Source organism: Mustela putorius, unplaced genomic scaffold (genome assembly GCF_011764305.1).
Source record: "Mustela putorius furo isolate JIRA1106 unplaced genomic scaffold, ASM1176430v1.1 tig00003850_pilon_pilon_pilon, whole genome shotgun sequence".
In the NCBI taxonomy this organism is placed as follows: domain Eukaryota; kingdom Metazoa; phylum Chordata; class Mammalia; order Carnivora; family Mustelidae; genus Mustela; species Mustela putorius.
In genome coordinates this window covers 6,041,532-6,063,325 of record NW_025422002.1, presented here as the reverse complement: position 1 = coordinate 6,063,325, position 21,794 = coordinate 6,041,532, and the positions used below count along the sequence as shown (strand labels likewise).

At 39.8% G+C, this 21,794-nt stretch overlaps 1 long non-coding RNA gene and 1 pseudogene across 1 annotated transcript in view; one reads left to right on the top strand and one right to left on the bottom strand.

The window, feature by feature from the left end:
* Positions 1 to 8,639, bottom strand: part of LOC101680716 — a 71,157-nt gene extending 62,518 nt beyond the window's left edge. The window contains exon 1 of the long non-coding RNA XR_001178753.2: positions 8,573 to 8,639. This is a non-coding gene — a long non-coding RNA (uncharacterized LOC101680716). The remainder of the gene's footprint in view (positions 1 to 8,572) is intronic.
* Positions 8,640 to 12,835: 4,196 nt separating this feature from the next.
* Positions 12,836 to 13,294, top strand: LOC101682812 (annotated as a pseudogene).
* Positions 13,295 to 21,794: the final 8,500 nt, after the last annotated feature.

Sequence of the window (21,794 nt, the reverse complement as noted above, 5' to 3'; positions counted from 1 at the left end):
TTCCACATTTAAACTCACAGAGAATCTAATTTGGAAGAGATTTCCTTTCCCTGTGCAGTTTACATACTGTAATTCTAATTTTGTCTGGAAGGTGCAAAGCACAGACTTCAAAATGATTCCCACATAAATAATGCAGCTTGTGATAAGTGCCTAAACAGAATAAATTAAACCCGGTATATAGATTACCAAGTTACTCTGAGCAAAATTCTGTAGAAGAAAAACACCACTTGGGACAAAGGAAGCATTGCTTACTGAAATTCTAGAAGATATCACTCAGGCTTCAACAGCATAGACAGTCTACTTTGTTTGGCTTTTGGATGAATATGAATAGGGCTAATGTCACCCATTGTACTCTGAAAATTGATTTTCCTTCTCAGGAAAACTCTGAAGGAAAGAATACATCCAGTCAAACCTATACGCCTTATAGTCTTCTCAATGCTAGAATATCTAGGATTTCTCTACAGATCGCTGTTAAAGGTCACTGGACAAGATATACTAAGAAAATACGTGACCCAAGTCCTATATCTCTGTCTCAGCCACACTGACTTCTCTCCATGCATGGATAGGCTCAATTATCTTAACATGCTCTTTTCATTTTTATAACACTGAATACAACTGTACCCAATTACTTGTGCCATTATCCATCGAATGTCCATCTTATATCCATATTCAACTCAAAGCCTTAAGAAAACCACATCTATTTTGTTCACTTCCAGATTCTGAGGATTCTATGTCCCCAAGTCCTGTCATGTAGTAGGCACTCGATAAATATTTGTTGAATGAATGGATTTATCAATTGTAGGTTAGTAGAGTTTAGCTCAAGTCTACAGAAAACCCCCTCATTTCAAATCCATACACTTCCCTTGGCAGTTTATTTAATATATTTGTTGTGAGGAACATCAAAATCTTGCCTTTGGCTCCTTGGCTTCATTTGTGCTAAGTCAGTGTTATAGGTTCAAACTACTCAGTAATGGGAGATAGAAGTGATTAGCATTAAAGTGTCAGAGGAAAAATATAGAAAGCAAAGAGTTATACATGAGCTCCCAACTGCATTATTGATTTCTGTTAACATCCTTACTTGTCTGGAGGCTAATTTCTCCTGGGTCTTGGCTAATTTTTTTAGACTATGTTACTGCAAGTCTATGCTAATTCACATAGCTCCTTCAACCAGAATCTTATGTTTTAAATATCTACCTCTCAAATAACACTGACCAGCCTAGAAATGCTCACAATTTATAGAAAACTTAGAGAGTCCGTGTTTTGCCATGGAAAGAGTATGCAACCAAGGCTCACAGAACCTCATTGAAGTCTTGACTTAACCCCTTTTACTGATTTCTTTTAACAGACTCCACTCTAGGCACACAGTGCAGCCATAGGCAAGTCAACCTCACTATCTTAACCTCATCTCTAAATTTAGATGGAGAGATTAGGTCAAATATAGAATAAGCATAAGCAACCACCATCCTGCCTACTCAAAATTCTACAAAATCATATAAAAGTTATTAAATCAAAATAAATCTGTAGCATTGCACCTTCTTTGGGTATTATTTGCTGGATAAGAAATTGTGCATTTAAGTTCTAAGGGAGCCAGAAATTCCAGGACTCCCTAAATATAAAAGGCATTTAGGATCAATTCTTAAAAGATCCAAACCTGGAGAAAACTACAGATGACAATGTGATGTGCAAGAAGACTCACTAGAAAGGGTATGTGGCTCAGAAGAAGCCTAAATCCAGGCAGAGGTCATGAAGAGGTGACTAATACAAGGAGGTATTCACTTCATCAAGAGGACTAAGGGAGAAAAGAATTGGTAAATGACGACTCATATTTATTTTACTCTGTATATTTAGGTATTTACCTTGATTACCTTGAGAATCTATTAGAGTTTATTTTGCATGTAAATAACTCTGAAATAAACTTATTAGTAGAATTAAATGATGCCTCATTCCAGCTCTAACTTCCTCTTTGTCCAAAGAAAGGTTCACAAGAAAAGCAGAAGCAAATTTCCCAGGACTACTCAACCCATCACCCAGAAAAGAGGCAGCAAATGAAGGGACAGTTTTCAGGAATGTTACAAAATGTCACATTTTGTAATCAGAGTAACAGACACTCAGTGTCCCCCGGTGAAACACATCTCTGTTATTGCTTCTCTACACTTAAAGATTCCCCTTACAACCTGAGCAGAATAATAGAAAAACCTGACTCTCTGCTGTGAGTTTAAGTAACATAAGGACAGATCATGGGAATTTTCCAAAGAGAGAGCTGGTACAGGGCAAAGCATAAAAACATTTCTTGGTTCTCCTCCCATTTTGAAGCCCTGCTTTCCAAAGGCTGGCTATACTCAGTTCTAAAAAACCTCATTTCAATTAATCTCTTTCTGATTGTGGGTCACCCCACTCCATGGCTCCCAGATTACACAGCAGAGGACACTAGAAAAAATAGAGCTGATATATGGTTAGAAAAGCAAAAACTACAGAGAAGGCAGGTAGCAGAGTTATTACCCCTACAGTATGGATTTATACAATGAATATCAAAAGGTCACTTCTCCTAATCTAACTTAGAGCATTACAGAACTCCCATTCACTACTGAGCCATTTCAAACTTACTTTCTAGACTAAGCTAGAAGAAGGCTGAACATAAACTGTCTCCAGATGTCTTGAGTTTTCTCTTAAAGGATAAGAGAAATCAAGAATGAAGTCTGGAACCACTGCTACCTTGCCCCCTTTACCTTTATACCATGGCTATAGCTCTACTTCTGCAATATGGCAAGTCTCCTAGGAAACCAAATATAAAAGGCAAGTTTATGAATATAAAACATGTCTCCATGCTGCAGTGACAGACCAGAGAGACAGGCAGGAAATGAGCTCAAGGTGTTAGTGTCTGGGATAGGACAAGAGAAGCTGAAATGCAAAGTAAGCCGAGAAAAGGTCTGAAAAGGACCAAGAGAAAGAAGAGTTTATTGCATCTTTACCAACTTGCTATGGGGAAGGGAGACTCTAAGGCAATACAAACATGAGGTCTTTGACTCATCCCTCCTGACTTACACATTCCCTTAAACAGCAAGACACAGGATGCAATTTTACTCCACATTACACTGACCATATGGATGTGCTGCTCATGCCATTCTGTTCTGTGTACTTTCTCCAAATAGATCCAAAATTCTAAGCCCAAGGATCTTGGTTCCATGTGCCCTACCAAAGACATTAGCTCACATTATATACACGTATGTATGCATATATATGCATCTGTATGTACATGAAACAAATCATGATTTCTGACTCCCTGCTCTATTCCTTGTTCTGGGTGGGCCCATTCTTTTCAGGCAATGTTAAGGATGAGGAACAAAACACTAACCGTCCTCTGAGGTTGCCCTGAAACGCACTAACCTCCTCCAGGGATCAGAAGAAAACACTTTCACCTTTTCTCCATCTGTTTCTTTAAATAGCTGACAATGCTAATAAGTAGAACAGGAAGGGACGCCTGGGTGGTTCAGTTGATTAAGCCGCTGCCTTCGGCTCAAGTCATGATTCCAAGGTCCTGGGATCGAGTCCCACATCGGGCTCCTTGCTCGGCGGGGAGCCTGCTTCTCTCATCGCTGCCTCTGCCCGCCTCTCTGCCTGCTTGTGTGTACTCTCTCTATCTCTGGCAAATAAATAAAATCTTTAAAAAAAAAAAAAAAAAGGAACAGGAAAACACAGACACCTGTGTGCTTTATTACTTGTGCCAAATCGAGGGGAGTCAGTAGGTCAAGGAAGAAATTAGCAATATCCAAAGGTCTTAAACAACAGTCTCCAACACTGGGTGTGGTGAAAAAATAATGAATACTGCTTTTTCTGAAAATAAATAAATTAATTTAAAAAAAAAAGTCTCCACACACCCTTTTTGTTTCTAAGTCAATTTCCTACAAGAGTTCATTTTGCATTACTTACTCCACCCCCCACTCCCCCCCCCCAGCTTTCCCACAAAGTGGAGCTGACTAAAGGATGTCTGACTCCCCTTGTAATTATAATTTCCCCATGTGGGCATCATCTTTCTTATAATAATTTCATTATCATAAGGTGGGGTTTCCAGGGACAGGGCGGCTAGCAGCAGAGTGACTGTTCTGACAAAAATCTTGAACTTGGGGCACCTGGGTGGCTCAGTGGGTTAAGCCTCTGCCTTTGGCTCAAGTCATGATCCCAGGGTCCTGGGATCGAGCCCCGCATCAGGCTGTCTGTTCAGCAGGGAGCCTGCTTCCTCCTCTCTCTCTGCCTGTCTCTTGGCCTTCTTGTGATCTCTGTCAAATAAATTAAAAAAAAAAAAAAAATCTTAAACAAAACAAAACAAACAAAAAAAAAAAAACCTTGAACTCCCTTAGCCACATGCCTGCTATGTTCACATCCTTCTTGACGTGCCCTTGCAGCTGGCTCCATGCGGTGTGTTTTTCTCCCTGCCTTGTACCTGCTGTTCCACTCCCTGTGACTGACCCACAAAGTAGCTCCTGAATTTGCTTATTTATGCGAATTTTTATTCCTACCATCTCTTTGACTCCTTCCTCCCATACAAGAGATGCCCCCATAAGCAGTATTTTTGATTAAATAGTAACATTAACATATTAGAATAACTACAATTTAGTGAGCATTTCCCTTGTTTCTGGCACCATACTAGATGACACACAGGATATCCTTATAGGACTGAATCTTCATAACTGTCATAGGAGAATGGATCTATTACTATCTGCATTTGGCAAAAAGCAAGTTCAGAATGATCTGCTGGACTCTAAGACTGGTGCTCTTTTTTTTTTTTTTTTTAAGATTTTATTTATTTATTTGACAGAGAGAGATCACAGTAGACAGAGAGGCAGGCAGAGAGAGGAAGCAGGCTCCCTGCTGAGCAGAGAGCCCGATGCGGGACTCGATCCCAGGACCCTGAGATCATGACCTGAGCCAAAGGCAGCAGCTTAACCCACTGAGCCACCCAGGTACCCTAAGACCGGTGCTCTTAACCACTATGTACTGCCCAAGGCAACCATGGGACCAGGGTTTTGTATCAGGAAAATATCTAGATTTTGGACCACATGTTTGTGCCCCCCGCCCATATTCATATGTTGAAACCCTAACCCCCAGTAGGATGGTGTTTGGAGACTGGGCCTATGGGAGGCAATTAAGTCATGAAGATGGGACCCTCATACAGGAGTAGTGTCCTTCTAAGAAGAGACACCAAAGAACTTGCCACTTCTCTCCGGCATGTGAGGGCATAGCAAGAAAACAGCCATATGTAAACCAGGAAGAGGGCCCTCACCAGGAACCTAATCAGTCAGCACTTTCATCTTAGACCTCCCAGACTCCAGAACAGTGAAAACTAGGTGTTTACTGTTTAAGTCATCCTGTCTATGGCATTTATCTTTTTTTTTTAAGATTTTATTTTATTTATTTGACAGACAGAGATCACAAGTAGGCAGAAAGAGAGAGAGAGGAGGAAGCAGGCTCCCTGATGAGCAGAGAACCCGATGCGGGGCTCAATCCCAGGACTCCGGGATCATGACCTGAGCCAAAGGCAGAGGCTTTTAACCCACTGAGCCACCCAGGCGCCCCTATGGCACTTTTCTTAAAGCAGTCCAAACTAATGGTTTGCCTCCCTCTCTGTTTTCATCTTATTTTGATGACAAAGATGCCACAATAAAAAATAATAATAATAATAAGGCAGTCCAAACTAAGACAATATATGTAGAACTGACTTAAGTTGGTTTTTTTAAAAAGATTTTATTTATTTATTTGACAGAGTGAGAGATCACAAGCACGCAGAGAGGCAGGCAGAGAGAGAGGGGGAAGCAGGCTCCCTGCTGAGCAGAGAGCCCGATATGGGGCTCGATCCCAGGACCCTGAGATCATGACCTGAGCTGAAGGCAGAGGCTTAGCCCACTGAGCCACCCAGGTGCGCCAATTTTAGTTTAATTTCCTATGAAGACTATGTAAACCTACACAAATCTGAAAATGATTTTTTATATATATCTTGACTTAGACTTCTAAAAATGTAGCCACCACAATCTAAGATGGGCAAGAAAACTAGAGCATATAGTCGGAATTCAATAATTATTGGTTCAATTAGGCAGTTGTTAGTTCATGATCCACTATTTCTTTCCAGAATTCTTAGTAATTTTTTTCCTTACCAACAGGATTGGATTTATTAGCCCATGCCATTTACTAATATTCATAGAATGGGTATAGCATGGCTTCCAATACCCAAAGACCAAAAATTCTCCCCATTTTAAAACCCAAAATGCTACCATTTGGGGTTCTTTGGGGCTGTGCCCTTTTGCTAAACCCTCTTTAAGATATAAATATATAAATATAAGTTTATTCACTGAGAAAATAATTCTAAGCTACTGAGAGCTTACTGTGAATTACCACTCCAAATGCTATCTGGCCAAAATGAACTAGAACAAAAGGATGGAGGAGAGTCAGTTCCAGAGGAAGAGAAGGAAAGCCTTGAAATACAGGATCTTGGCCAAAGAGGCTGACAGATCATTCAAGACAAACCCTTCCCCCATTATGTTGGCCTGGATCAGTCCAGCTGTCCATTATGAAATAGTTCAGCAGTGCTGTATAGGAGATGATATCATTTATTTAAATAATATTAGTCATATTTATAGCCACTGGGGCCTACTTAGCCCCAGTGCACAAAGTCCAAAAAATAAAATTGACAGATTACACACGCTACGTTTGATCAGTTCTAACTGGCCAAGTGAGAGCCCCAACTGTAATAAACTTGATTTAAAGGTAGAAGTATTCAAGTATCATTTTTACTGAATTAGAAAAGAGCTTCTTTTATCCTAATCAAAATTATACACTTTTTTTATTCAAAAAACTTCAGTAATAATTTGAATTGCCAAACTCTTTAATCATGAAAATATTTGCCTTTCAAAATTGACTAGTAGAAGTATTAAAAATGCCACCTTTCTTATCCCTTAGAGGTCGAGTGCTCATTTAACCTGAATCTTTTACTAAATACATGAAGAGTTTTATAAGTTTAAAAGAAGGGAGAATATGTAGAAAAATGTTTTTATTATTCTTACCTCCTTACTATCAGTTTATTTTTTAAGAGGTCTTTTCTTAATTCTTTTAGTATAATGTTCAAAAATACTAGATGCCCAAAAGGCTCAGAAAATGAAATATGTTATTTCCTATTCCAGAGCTGAAAGTTGTCAAGACCAAAGTTATCATTATTGCTGAATTACAGACATTGGAATTAAAATCTTAAGTTAAACAAACATCAATAAGCTGTACCAGCCAGGACAGTTTAATCTTTAAAAACTCAACAATTTAAATTTCTTCCTAAATATAAATAATAATTCTGGGCAAGTCATCATATTTTAATGAAAATCAGAAACCTATTTTTTTTTGGTTTTTTTAGTGATCCAAATGATCTTTTTTTCTCATTTCTTTTCAGTGTTCCAGAATTCATTGTAGAAACCTACCTTTCAAAATGACTGGGTTTTTTTTGTTGTTGTTGTTTTTTCCTTTTGTCTTTTAAAAGATTTTATTTATTTATTTATTTATTTATTTATTTGAGAGAGAGAGAGAGAGAGACCGAGAGCACAAGCTGGGGGTGCAGCAGGCAGAGGGAGAGCAGACTCCCTGCTAAGCAGGAAGCCTGATGCAGGGCTTCATCCTAGGAGCTTGAGATCGTGACCTGAGCTGAAGGCAGATGCTAAATTGACTGAGCCACCCAGGCACCCCTAAGTTTTTGGTGTTTTTTTCCTAAGATTTCTTTTTTTGGAGAGAGGGAGAGACAGCATGCACCGGAGTGGGGGGTGGAGTGGGGAATGAGGGGGAGGAGCAGACTCCCCACTGAGCAGGAAACCTTTGGGGGGCTCGATCTCAGGACTCTGAGATCACCACCTGCGCCAAAATGTCTGCCTAACAGACTAAGCTGCCAGGCACCCCTTAAACTCACTCTTGATTATCCTATAGCTTAGGGAGAGGAGCCAACTGAAATAGTATCTGAAAAACTACACTGAAGCACTACTCAAAAATAAGGGATGGCAATTTATTATAATTTTCACAGTAAAATCTTTAGTTTTTACTTTTTAAAATATCCAGTTGTTGTGTCTGAATGGTTTGCCTCCCTCTCTGTTTTCATCTTATTGAAGTTACATTGTATGGTAGGCTGCTATGCATTCTACAATCATGCAATGTCATCAGTATACTTTCAACTATCTCTGAAAATATTTCTAGGTATTAACATATTTCCTGACGTATCTGCTATACTTTTTGACCTAATTACCTTACTTCATTAAAATCTTAACTAGCAGGAAACAGAGTTGAAAAGTATAAGTAGGGCCGTAAGCTTTAAGAAAAAAAATATGTAAAGAAGCCAGAAAATAGCTAACATTTATTAAGTGATCACTAGGTTCTGAGCTCTTGACATATTAAGTTCTTAATCCTCACAATCATTCTACCAGGAAAGTACACTTACAAATAAAGATAAGGTCGCTGAGGTATAAAAGTAAGTTACTTCTAAAAGTTCACACAGCTAGTTAGCACACATAGGCAAGTTGATAAAAGATTAGATGGAACTATCAGGCAATGTTACCTGTACAATAGGCTCCCCCACCTCCTTTATCCATGGTCCTGCTTTCTGTAGTTTTAGTTACCAACGGTCAACTGTGGTCTGGAAGCAGATAAACCTCTTTCTGAGGTATCAGAAGATCATTAGTCACCTCACACTACGTCACAATATCTACATTGTTCACCTCACTTCACTTCATCATGTAGGCATTTTATCATCTCACATCATCACAAGAAAATGGCAGGTGCGTACAGAATACTAAGATATTTGTGGGGGTTTTTTCCTTTTTTTCTAAATTTTTATTTAATTCTAGTTAGTTAATACACAATGTAATATTAGTTTCAGGCTACAATTTGGTGATTCAACACTTACATACAATACTCGATGTTCATGACATGTGTACTCCTTAATCTCGACCACCTATTTAACTCATCCCCCTAGCTTGATCCCCTCTGGTAACCATCTGTTTGTTCTCTATAGTTAAGAGTCTGTTTCTTTGTTTCTCTCTCATTTTTCCCTCTGTGATCCTTTGTTTTGTTTCTTAAATTCCACATGAGTTAAATCATATGGTATTTCTCATTCTCTGACTTATTTCACTTAGCATAATTCTCTCCACTTCCAACTGTATAATTGCAAATGGCAAGATTTTATCCTTTCTATGGCTGAGTAATATTCCTGTGTGTGTGTGTGTGTGTGTGTGTGTGTGTGTGACACACACACCCAACATATTCTTTTCTCATTCATTAGCCAATGGACATTTGGGTAATTTACATAATTTGGCTATTGTAGATAATGCTCCTGTAAACATCAGTATATATCTACCCTACCCTTTTCAAAATAAAACTACCCTATGATCCACCAATTGTGCTACTAGGTTTTTTTTTTTTTTTTCCATAAGATTTTATTTATTTATTTGAGAGAGAGTGAAAGTGAGAGAGATCAAAGGAGGAGGGAGAAGCAGGCTTCCCACTGAGTGGAGAGCCCGATGCAGGGCTCTATCCCAGGACCCTGGGATCATGACCTGAGCCAAAGGCAGTCGCTTAACTGACTGAGCCACCCAGGTGTTCCTGTGCTACTAGGTATTTACCAAAAGATTACAGAGTACTAAGATATTTTGAAAAAGGGAGAGACCACATCCACATACATTTATTACAGTATATTGTTTTATTTGTTTAACTATATCACCAATCATTGCATTAATCTTTTACTATGTATAATCCAGATAGGTATGTATGTATAGGAAAAAACATACAGTTCAGTCCTATCCACCATATCAGGTATCCAGTGGGGACCTTAGGACATATATCCCCTATGAAAAAGTGGGACTACTGTATTTACAATCAAAAAAGACAACCATTTTTGCCTCTTGATTCCTCTGTCAATACCAACTTCAAAACCACAGAACTATGGGGCTATTATATCTTTATTAAGACTAAGTCATAGAATGACACTAATTCATGCTGAAACCAGTAGAAAGAATATAACTTTATGACATTTTGGATGGGACAAACATTTCTGAACTGAAGAGAGGAGAGATAGGATGGTTTACCCAAAATGTCAACTTCCAATGAATCCCTAAACTAAAGTCTAGAAATAAGCTTCAAACATCCTTAATAATCAAAGATGACAGAACTGATGCAGATTAAATATTCAAATAATTAAATTCTTTATTACATGAGATGTCTTGTTTTATTCAGAGATGGCCAAGATGGAATAATAGAGACCAAGTCTAACTTCCACCTTAAAAAAGTATAACAATGGACAAAACTTACGAAACAGGCTTCAGACACTGGATAATGAGAAATGCAAAACTGTGATCCATGAAAGAAGGGAAATTAATGAGGTCATCTCAATGATTGCCCAGGTTTCTAATTAGAGGCAGACTCCTGACCACAGAGCAGGTATGGGGTTTGGTGCAGAGAGTAGCAGGGTCCCAAACATGGAGGTCTCACTAAATTGAGGTAACAGAGATTGAAGTTCAGGGTATTTCAAGTATCTGGAGGTTGCAAGGAACATTTCTAGAAAGGAGAGTAGTTAGACACAAAGAACTTCAAAGTCTCCACTGAGATAACCTGGAATCTCTATAGAATATGCCTATGTGTAAAGTGAACTTCCATGAGATAAGGCCAAGAGTAACAAGGGATCTATGAGCAGAATGGTTTCCAGACTGGCACAGATCTGAGAATCTTTCAAACTCCCAATAGCAAGTGGAAAGAGTTCTCAGTGACTATCCAGGAAATTCGGAAGGGACCCTAAAAGGCCTAAAATTAGTGAAAATTAAAGTAAAACTAACCCCGAAAGTAGTGGAACTAAAATATTCCTAAAGTAAATGCTAACTATGCCTGACATAATAAAGCTTTACAGTAAGACTGGAAAAGATTAAGCTGAACAAGGACAAGTTAATTGTCTCCCAGAACAAAGCCCAACATTCTTTAAAGGAAGATAACAAAATTGATACTCTGAATAAATCAAATATGCAGTGTCTAGCATTCAATTAAAAATTACTAGACTGTCAAGAAGTAGGAGCATGTGACCCATAAATTAATCAATAGAAACAGAAAGAAAACTATAGAACACAAGGATTATAGAACACAAAACATTAGAACACAAGGATTTGATAACAGCTATTACATCTATATTCTAGTATTTAAGGAAAAAAATGAACAAGTTGAGAAGAGAATTAAAAGATACTTTTAAAGGCCCCAAAACTTCTAGAGTCAGAAGTATATTATCAAAATAAAAATTCACTGATTAACATTAACAGCAAAGACAACCTTGCTAAAAAAATGTGAGATTAGGGATGTCTGGGTGGCTCAGTCCATTGGGCATCTGTCTTTGGCTCAGGTCATGATCCCAGGATCCTGGAACAAGTCCTTATTGGGGCTCTGTCTCCCTCTCACTCTGTCTGCTACTCATTCCCCCTGCTTGTGCACTCTTTCTCCGTCAAGTAAATAAATAAAATATTGAAAGAAGAAGAAGAAGAAGAAGAAGAAAGAAACCTGAGATTGAAACTATGCACAGTGCAACAGAAACTACCAACAAATAAAGCACTAGAAAAATATCTATTAAAAAAAAAAAAGACTGAAAAAAAATTAACAGCATCGGTAACCTGTGGGATGGTATCAGCAGTCTTACATATGGGTAATCAGAGTCCCAGAATGGACAGAGAGCAGAAATAATATTTAAAGCAATGATGATCACAATGATGGTCAACTTGGAATTTTATACACAATTAAATTCTCTTTTTAAAATTGAGGTAAAATACAGTTTTTAAAAGACAAACAAAATATAAATGCGAGACAGAAATCCATTAAAATCCTAGGGGTGCTGGGTGGCTCAGTTGTTAAGCATCTGCCTTTGGCTCAGGTCATGATCCCAGGATCCTGGGATCGAACCCTGCATCAGGTTCCCTGCACAGTGGGCAGCCTGCTTTTTCCTCTCCTGCTACCCTTGCTCATGTTCCCTCTCTCGCTTGCTCTCTGTCAAATAAGTAAATAAAATTTTTAAAAATATATTCTAGAGAAGAACATAGGCAGCAAACCCTTCGACTTCAGCCACAGCAACTTCTTGCAAGTCGCATTTCTAAAGGCAAGGGAAACAAAAGCAAAAATTAACTACTGGGACCTCATCAAGATAAAAAGCTTTTGCACAGCAAAGGAAACAGTCAACAAAACTAAAAGGCAACTACAGAATATGAGAGAAGATATTCACAAATGACATATCAGATAAAGGGCTAATATCCAAACTCTTTAAAGAACTTGTCAAACTCAACACCAAAAGAACAAGTAATCCAGTCAAGAAATGGACAGAAGACATGAACAGTTATTTCCCCAAAGAAGACGCACAAATGGCCAACTGACAGTTGAAAAAATGCTCCACATCACTTGTCTTCAGGGAAATACAAATAAAACCACAATGAAGATACCAGCTTATACCAGTTAGAATAGCTAAAATTAAGAGAATAGCAAACAACAAATGTTGGCAAGGAAAGTGGAGAAAGGAGATCCCTCTTACACTGTTGGTGGGAATGCAAGCTGGTACAGCCATTCTGGAAAACAGTATGGAGGTTCTTCAAGAAATATAAAACAGAGCTACCCTATGACCCCACAACTGCACTACTGGGTATTTACCCCAAAGATACAGATGTAGTGAAATAAAGGGGCCCCTGCACCCCAGTGTTCATTGCAGCAATGTTCACAATATCCAAACTGTAGAAGGGGTTGAGATGTCCTTCAGCAGATAAATGGATAAAGAAGATGTGGCTTAGGCAGCAGCAGCAGATCCAAGATGGCAGCCAGTAGGAGGCTGATGAAGGAGCTTGAAGAAATATGCAAATGTAGAATGAAAAACTCCCATAATATCCAGGTTGATGAAGCTAATTTATTGCCTTGGCAAGGGCTTACTGTTCCTGACAACCCTCCATATAAGGGGACCTTCAGAATCAAAATCAACTTTCCAGCAGAGGACCCATTCAAACCACTGAAGATCACATTTAAAACAAAGATCACCCGGACATCCACAAAAAGGGATAGGTCTCTCTGCCAGTACTTAGCACTGAAAACTGGAAGCCAGCAATCAAAACCGTCCAAGTAATCCAGTCCCCCATAGCCTTAGTGAACAATCCCCAGCCCAAGCACCCACTTTGGGCTCACCTAGCTGAAGAATCCTCTAAGAACCTTTAAAAAATTCTGTAAGAATGCTTAAGAGTTTACAAAGAAATATAGGAAGAAGCGAGCTATGTACTAAATTCTGCCACAACCTATTCCAGTGAATGTGAGCAGAGACGGCCAGCAATGCATTCAGACACCCTGCGAAGCAAGACTCTGTGGAAAATTGATAAATGTCACCACTTGGCTTTTGCTTATGTCAGTTACTACCCCTTTACATTTTGGGTTTTTTTTTTAAGATTTCATTTATTTATTTGACAGACAGAGATCACAGGTAGGCAGAGAGGCAGGCGGAGCAAGAGGTAGGGAAGCAGGCTCCCCGCTGAGTAGAGATTCCGATGTGGGGCTCGATTCCAGGACCCTGGAATCATGACTTGAGTCAAAGGCAGAGGCTTAACCCACTGAGCCACCCAGGCGCCCCTCTACAGTTTTCTTAATCAAAAGTGGTCTAGGTAACCTGTAGAGAAAGGGTTAAAAACTTACAATGTTTTCTAGTTCTGCTTTCTTTGTTTTAAAAATCACTGCTTCGATCTACTTTAAAAGAATGGTGTGTCTTGGGGTGCCTGGGTGGCTCAGTGGGTTAAGCCTCTGCTTTCGGCTCAGGTCATGGTCCCAGGGTCCTGGGATCAAGTCCCGCATCAGGCTCTCTGCTTGGCAGGGAGCATGCTTCCTCTTCTCTCTCTACCTGCCTCTCTGCCTACTTGTGCTCTCTGTCTGTCAAATAAATAAATAAAATATTAAAAAAAAAAAAGAATGGTGTTTCTTTTCTTATCCAAATTGACCCAAAAATGTCCATTTACATTTAGCCCTTAAGATTAAGAAAAAAAAAGTTGCTGTTCCTTTTCTTCCTCTGCCCTTTCAACTCCCACTTTCCTGCATTTGGTTTGTATTTCACTCATTCACTTCCCCCAGACCCAGAGCTATTTCATCCGCAAAAGAGAAGAGGCTGGTCCTGGCAATTACGGGGGCTTCTCTACTCCCATGTTACACTGCCCTGTGCAGGAGTTGGTTCAAATTCTACTGGCCCCAATTTATAACATCCTTTAAATAAAATTTAAAAACAATCAAAGCATGATTCACCACCCCACCCCCTACCTTTACTACCATAAACAAAAATGAAACAAAAAAACAACTTTCCGTGAAAAAGGAGGAGGTCCAGTTCTTATGTAAAATCTGGCTGGTGTTACAATAATGCTGATGAAACGAGCAAACCCTGATGTCTCTGTGCATGACTGAACTGAAACCTGGTCTGGTCTGCTTTGGGAAACCCACATCTGTGGCAATCCCAGAGGTCATTGCCAACCATAGGACACAGTGCACTTGTGTGAAGAATCTCTCACCAGAGAGGCTCCTGAGGCCAAAGATTGATGCTTCTTCCTGTAGCCACTGTAGAAGATATCTGGTCATTGCCCACAATGCTGAAGTCAGAATGTCCATGTGAAATTCCATGCTCACCTGTCACCAAGCTCCATCAATGTGCCACAGAGCTCACTCTCCCGGATCCTCAGTGCAGCACAGCCCCACTATGACCCTCCCTTGACACAGTTTGACACTTTGCGAGGTTGGAAAGGGAGGCACTTGGCTGTCGCTAGAAGCAGTCTGGAGTTGCCGGTGCCCTGCTGGCCCCTTTGTTTGGAGCAGGAGACCAGCCCCAGAACAAGATGGCACTCCCTCTCCCTCTGCACTCACTGCCTTTGCAGAGTCCACCTGAAGATCATTCAGCAATATCCTTTACATGTGTTTTATATTGTTTTGAATTTCTTTTCTTATGGTTCATATATATAATGGACTATTACTCAGCCATCAGTAAGGAGGAATACCTACTGTTTACATCGACATGGATAGAACTGGAGGGGATTATGCTAAATGGAATAAGTCAAGCAGAGAAAGACAATTATCATATGGTATCACTCATATGTTGAATGTAAGAAATAGTGCAGAGGATCCTGGGGGAAGGGAGAGAAAACTGAGTAGGAAGAAACAAAGACGGAGAAAAACCATGAGAAACTGTTGACTCTGGAAAACAAATTGAGGGTTACAGAAGGGAGGGGAGTAGGAAGAGGGGTGATGGACATTAGGAGGGCTTGTGATGTGATGAGCACTGAGTGTTAATACTCAACTGATAAGTTATTGAACACTACATCAAAAACTAATGATGGGGGCACCTGGGTGGCTCAGTGGGTTAAGTCTCTGCCTTCAGCTCAAATCATGATCTCAGGGTCCTAGGATCAAGCCCTGCATCAGGCTCCCTGCTCAGCGGGGAGCCTGCTTTCCCGCCTCGCTCTGCCTGCCTCTCTGCCTACTTGTGATGTGTCGAATAAATAATAAAAATCTTAAAATTTTAAAAAAAAAAGTCAGTGCTGACAATGAAATATACCTGACTTTCAAAAAAAAAGAGAGTAACTAAAAAAAAAACAATTAATAATGTACTGTATGTTGGTTAATTGAACTTAAATAAATAAATAAAGACAAACAAACACTGAGAGAATTCATTAGCAGTCCTACACTCCCAAAACCGTTAAAGTTGAATGTAAGTAAAATCACACCAAACAGGGGCGCCTGGGTGGCTCAGTGGGTTGAACCTCTGCCTTCCGCTCAGGTCATGATCTCAGGGTCCTGGGATCGAGTCCCGCATCAGGCTCTCTGCTCAGCAGGGAGCCTGCTTCCTCCTCTCTCTCTGTCTGCTTCTCTGCCTACTTGTGATCTCTGTCAAATAAATAAATAAAATCTTTAAAAAAAAAAAATCATACCAAACAGAAACGTGGGTCTACACAATGAAGAGTGTTGGAGACTGTAAAGGGCAAATACATGTCTCTGTTGCTCATATATGCAAAGAAAGAATGAGAGCCAGAGACTTTCATTTTGTGAGGAGAAGACCAGGCAACAGAAGTTTCCTTTTCCTTTTTTTCTAATTAAGTTTTTTTTTTGTTTGTTTTAATAACAGTATAGTGTTATATTAGTTTCAGGTGCACAATATAGTGATTCAACAATTCTATACATGACTCAGTGCTCATCCAGGTAAAGGTCCTCTTCAATTCCATCACTTATTTCACAGCCACCTTCCCTCTGGTAACCATCTGTTTGTTCTCTATTGTTAAGACAGAAGTTTCTTTTTAAAATGAAAAGCACTTATTGAAAATACAAATATAACAAGGCAAGTTATGCACACGCAAATGGGAATTATTTATTTTTGTCCAGCTTTGAGGCATATTTGACATATAAGATTGCCTAAGTTTAAGGTGTACAATATGTTGATCTGATGCACTTATATATTGCAAAACGATTACCATTCAGTGTTAGCGGACTACTGTATCATGTCACATAATTACCATTTCTTTTTCTGTGAGAACATTTAAGATTTAAGATTTCCTCTCTTAGCAACTTCCAAATATCTAAAGTCATCTTTATATCTTTAGGTCTTTAGATGACATCTTTAGTGTCATCTAAAGTCACTATATCATATATTCGATACCTAGAATTCATTCATCTTCTAAATGAAAGTTCTTACCCTTTGACTAACATCTTCCCCTTTCCTCCATCCTCCAGCTTCTGGTAATTACATTCTACACTGTTTCTATTAGTTCTGTAGTTTTAGATTCCACATATAATTGAGAGCACATGGTATTTGTCTTTCTCTGTTTGACTTATTTCACTTAACCTAATACCCTCAAGAACTGTCCATGATGTCATAAATGGCAAAAAGTTCTTGGCTGAATAATACTCCATTATATTCATCTTCTTTATCCACTTTTATTGATCATGTATTAGTTTGTTAGAGATGCCATAACAAAATACCACCCAAAAAAGGCAGCTGACATTTCTGCAAAGAAATGTTAGACATCCAGATCGCCAACAGGCACATGAAAAAGTGCTCAACATCATTCGACATCAGGGAAATACAAATCAAAACCACAATGCGATATCACCTCACACCAGTCAGAATGGCTAAAATCAACAAGTCAGGAAATGACAGATGCTGACGAGGATGTGGAGAAAGGGGAACCCTCCTACTCTGTTGGTGGGAATGCAAGCTGGTGCAGCCACTATGGAAAACAGCATGGAGGTTCCTCAAACAGTTGAAAATAGAACTACCCTATGACCCAGCAATTGCAGTACTGGGTATTTACCCTAAAGATACAAATGTAGTGATCCGAAGGGGCACGTGCACCCAAATGTTTATAGCAGCAATGTCCACGATAGCCAAACTATGTAAAGTACCTAGGTGTCCTTCAACAGATGAATGGATAAAGAAGATGTGATCACACACACACACACACACACACATCAATTTATATATACCAATCTATACACACACACGCACACATACACAATGGAATACTATGCAGCCATCAAAAGAAATGAAATCTTGCTATTTGCAATGACGTGGATAGAAATAGAGGGTATTATGCTAAGTGAAATGAGTCAATCAGAAAGACAATTATATGATCTCTCTGATATGAAGAATTTGAAAGGCAGGCTGGGGGGTTGTGTGGGGTGGGGAAGGAAAAAATGAAACAAGATGGGATTGGGAGGGAGACAAACCATAAGAGACTCTTAATCTCACGAAACAAACTGAGGGTTGCTGGGGCATGGGTGGGGAGGTAGGGATAGGGTGGCTGGGTTATGGACATGGGGGAAGGTATTTAGCTATGGTGAATGCTGTGAAGTGTGTAACCCTAATGATTCACAGACCTGTACCCCTGGGGCAAATAATACATTATAGGATTAAAAGAAAAAAAAAGGCAGCTGAAAACCACATAAATTTTTTTTCCTTTCATAATTCTGGAGGATAGAAGTCTGAAATCAAGGTGTTGGCAGGTCCTAACTCCAACTGAAACTTGTAGGGATAATCCTACCTTGTTTCTTCTAGGTTCTGCTGCCTGAAGGCATTCTTTAGCTTATAGATACATCGGTCCTAGCCCTGCATCTTTTGTCACTAGACATCTCTCCTCTTCTGTTTCCTTCTTTTTCCAATTCACATGGTGAATGACCTCATCTTAATTAATTATATCTGTGATAATGCTATTTTCAAATAAGGTCATAGTTGGTGGGACATAGGGAGGGGTGGTTAGAACTTCAACATATCTTCTGAGGGTATACAATTCAATCCCTAATGGGGCTCCATTACACAGGACTGTCAGTGTGGTTGGTTTCAGCTCCCAGTGTGACCCAAAGCTCCTATCCTAAATCACACGGTTGGTCTTTCTGGGATGGTGAGCCCCTACTCCGTGACTACTGGATGTAGCCAGTCTCTTTCCTAAAAAAAAGACATTCCTGCCAGATATGACATTCATTACTTGCCAGACACAAAAACAAAGGCCAAGACTCTCTGGGCAAGGCCAAATTCTTTACTATGCAAAGCCCTGAGGATTTGCTACTGTCTTTCCTAAAACACTATAGAAATAAAAGATCCAGTTTTTTGGAAAACCACAAATATACTGACAACACAGAAATTGCTGACCAGCTTCTTAGTCAAAAAATAAAAAATGAAAAATAAATCAGTGAATCTATAGTCGAAGCCTTTAACAGTTAGAATTTAATTCCTAGAAATAACTAGAAAGAATTTTTCATTGTTTAAGAAGTGCCAAGAAGATAGCAGTGAAGTCAGAGTGGGAAAGAGAAGTATTAATGCAAACTCTGAGAAAAGTTTTAGGAATTACTATCACAGTTGGTTTGGGACCCTAAGAGGCCATCCTCACCTCTACATTCTCTTCAATATCCCTAAAAACTAACCACTATTCTGAATTGGAGATACAACCTCCTTATTAAAAGAAAGGGAAAGGTGTTGCTTTTAGCATTTATGACTGGATCCCAAATAAAATCAGAAAATTCTTAAAGAATTTTTAAAATTTTTTTTCAATTTTTAGAATTTCTCTTAAAAGTACCTTCAGGATTTGGAGGTCCAAAAACAAGTAATTGTGTATTTGAAAGGAATCTGCACAGAACGCCCCTTAAAAATTAGTAGTATATTGTTAAATGTACACAAGGTCAACCATATTCCCTTTTTTTAAAGATTTTATTTATTTATCTGTCAGAGAGAGAAAGAGAGCACAAGCCGTGGGGGGCAGCAGGCAGAGGGTGAAGCAGGCTCCCAGCAGAGCAAGGAGTCTGATGGACTCGATCCCAGGAGCCTGGGATCCTGACCTGAGCCAAAGGCAGGCATTGAGCCAACAGAGCCACCCAGGCGTCCCTGCCTAGGCCAACCATATTCTAGATGAATCCACAGAAACTGAGTTCAAGAGACAACTCTTGACCTTTCCCATCTAATTCCAGCAACACAAATCTGACCAGGAAAATAATTTTCCAGAAATCAGGTTTAGGGTTTCCCTTTAAAGCTGAATGATTCTAGAAATACCCAAATTCTCTATTCTGCCCTCTTCTGACTCCCTGAATCTTATGGAGTTCTCTGAATATCAGATCACCCCTTAGGTCACAAGCACTGCCATTCTGTACTATCGACTTCCATGAGAAGAAACACAAGGGAAATGAGTACGACCTGCTTCCAGTTCACCAATTTTGGGCATCTCAAACCACAGGCAAACTGAATCTTTTGAAAAGAGGCGGCGGGGGGGCGGGGGGGGGTGTTGGTCTTCAACTTGCTTCCTCTTATTGGATGGCTAAAATGCCCTGTTTCCAACTATTTTCTTTTCCTCTCTCAGGTGATAAGTCACTCTCTCCAAGGACCTGTTCTGACTCATGTATGAAACCCCACCCCACCAGCAACCCAAGCTCCCATCCTCCCTGTAGTACCTTTCTATAGAGCTCACCTGCCTGCACTGTTATTACCTGTTTTCTTATTTCCTTATCAGACACTAAGCTAGGTAAGGACAAAATCTGTCGAATCTGATCCCCAGATTAAGCATTTAGGTGTAGGTCTTCAATATCTAACACAGTATTTGGCACATAGGACTTGTTTCAGTCCATTCAGCTACTAGAACAGAATACCATTTACCGGGTAGCTTATAAATGGTTGAGGTGACTGGGAGGTCCATGATCAAGGTCCTGGCCAATCTGGTGTCTGGAGAGAGCCTGCGTACTGGTTATAGACCACCAGCAGTCTTCTCACTGTGTCCTCACAGGGCTGAAGGGACAGGGAAACTCCCTGGGTCTTTTTTATAAAGTCCTTAATCTCATTTGTGATGGCTTGACCTTTATGACCTAATCAACTCCCAAGGGCCCCACCTCCCAATACCATCACACTGGGGGTTCAGATCTCAACATATGAATCTTGGGGGGCACAAACATTCAATCCCTTGTTTTTTGTTTTAGAATGAAATGCTATAGCAGGAAAAAAGTGGGATAGAATGGCCGGGCAGAGCATGGCAAGCAATAGAGTGGAATGAGAGAACAATAATCACACAGATCCCCCTCTGAGTAATTTAACTCCCCAGAAAGGATTCCTTAAACCTATGAAGATTGCCTTGAGCAAAAAAGTAGTTGCATCAGATCCAGCTAACAACTGTACCACAGCTTATTACATGAGACTTGAAGTAATGATGTAATCAACCAAACAGCATGGGAAACAAACCAGTTCAACAACAATATTGCTCCTGCCGGTGATGGCTGAATGTTAGCATGGCCAGGATAACAAGCAATACGGCTGTTCCTTTGGCTTAATCAGGTATTTGGACACTCATGAAAAACATAGCTACATGAAAAACATAGCTCAGACCCTCTCTTACTGTCTACATACTTCCCAAGTATGCACCCTTTAGCCCTCTCCTGCATTTTCACCATCCCCAAAGCTTGTCATACAACCTAGATGAAGAGTCACTCTGACATTCTCCCATGATTTATTGAGTTCCTGTGATGTTAGAAGTCTCTGGTTATTTTGAGAGACAAAGTATTCAGAGCACAGGCTTGAGTTGGAGAAATGGATCTGAATGCTGGTTCTAGCACCAAGTAGCTCAGGGTCCCTCAAGCAGCTGTTGAACCTCTCTGCACCTCAGTTTTCTCATTTATAAAATAGGACTCAAAATACCTATTTTGTGGAGAAGGCCCCCCATACACTGTTGGGTGTGTTGTGTAGTTCTGTTCACAGACGTAAGGGAAATAAATGAAATGTCAAGTGCTTAACTTTAGCACTCTCGGGTGTTAGCTGATATTATCATGCTATCATGAATGGGCTACGGACTTTGTCCTCTAGGAGTCTCCAGTGGAGAATGGGAAATGGTTCACATGTAGCTAGAAAGCAGAACACCCACGACAATTGTCAGTGCAGATAAAGGATAACCGAATGTGGGTAGAAGAGGAGTCTGCCCAACTAAGAATGCCTAACACCTTCTCATTGGCCGGATGAAACATTTTAGAGACACATCCCATTAAGTGTCAGTTTGGGGGCTGCCAAGATCAAAGTTAAAAATCTAAGAGGCCAAAATTCATCACTGCAATCTCCACATTCAGGACCAAGTTCGTAATGCAGACAGGGGAGGGCCTGATATCCAAGTAACAGCTCCAGAAGCTGCAGAAGGGGCCTGAATGCAAGGTGGTTAAAAATTCCTTTCAATTAAGGACCTATCCTGAGCCTGACTTTGAATATAAAACCCTCTGCCCATCAGCATTAATACTCTCATAATGAA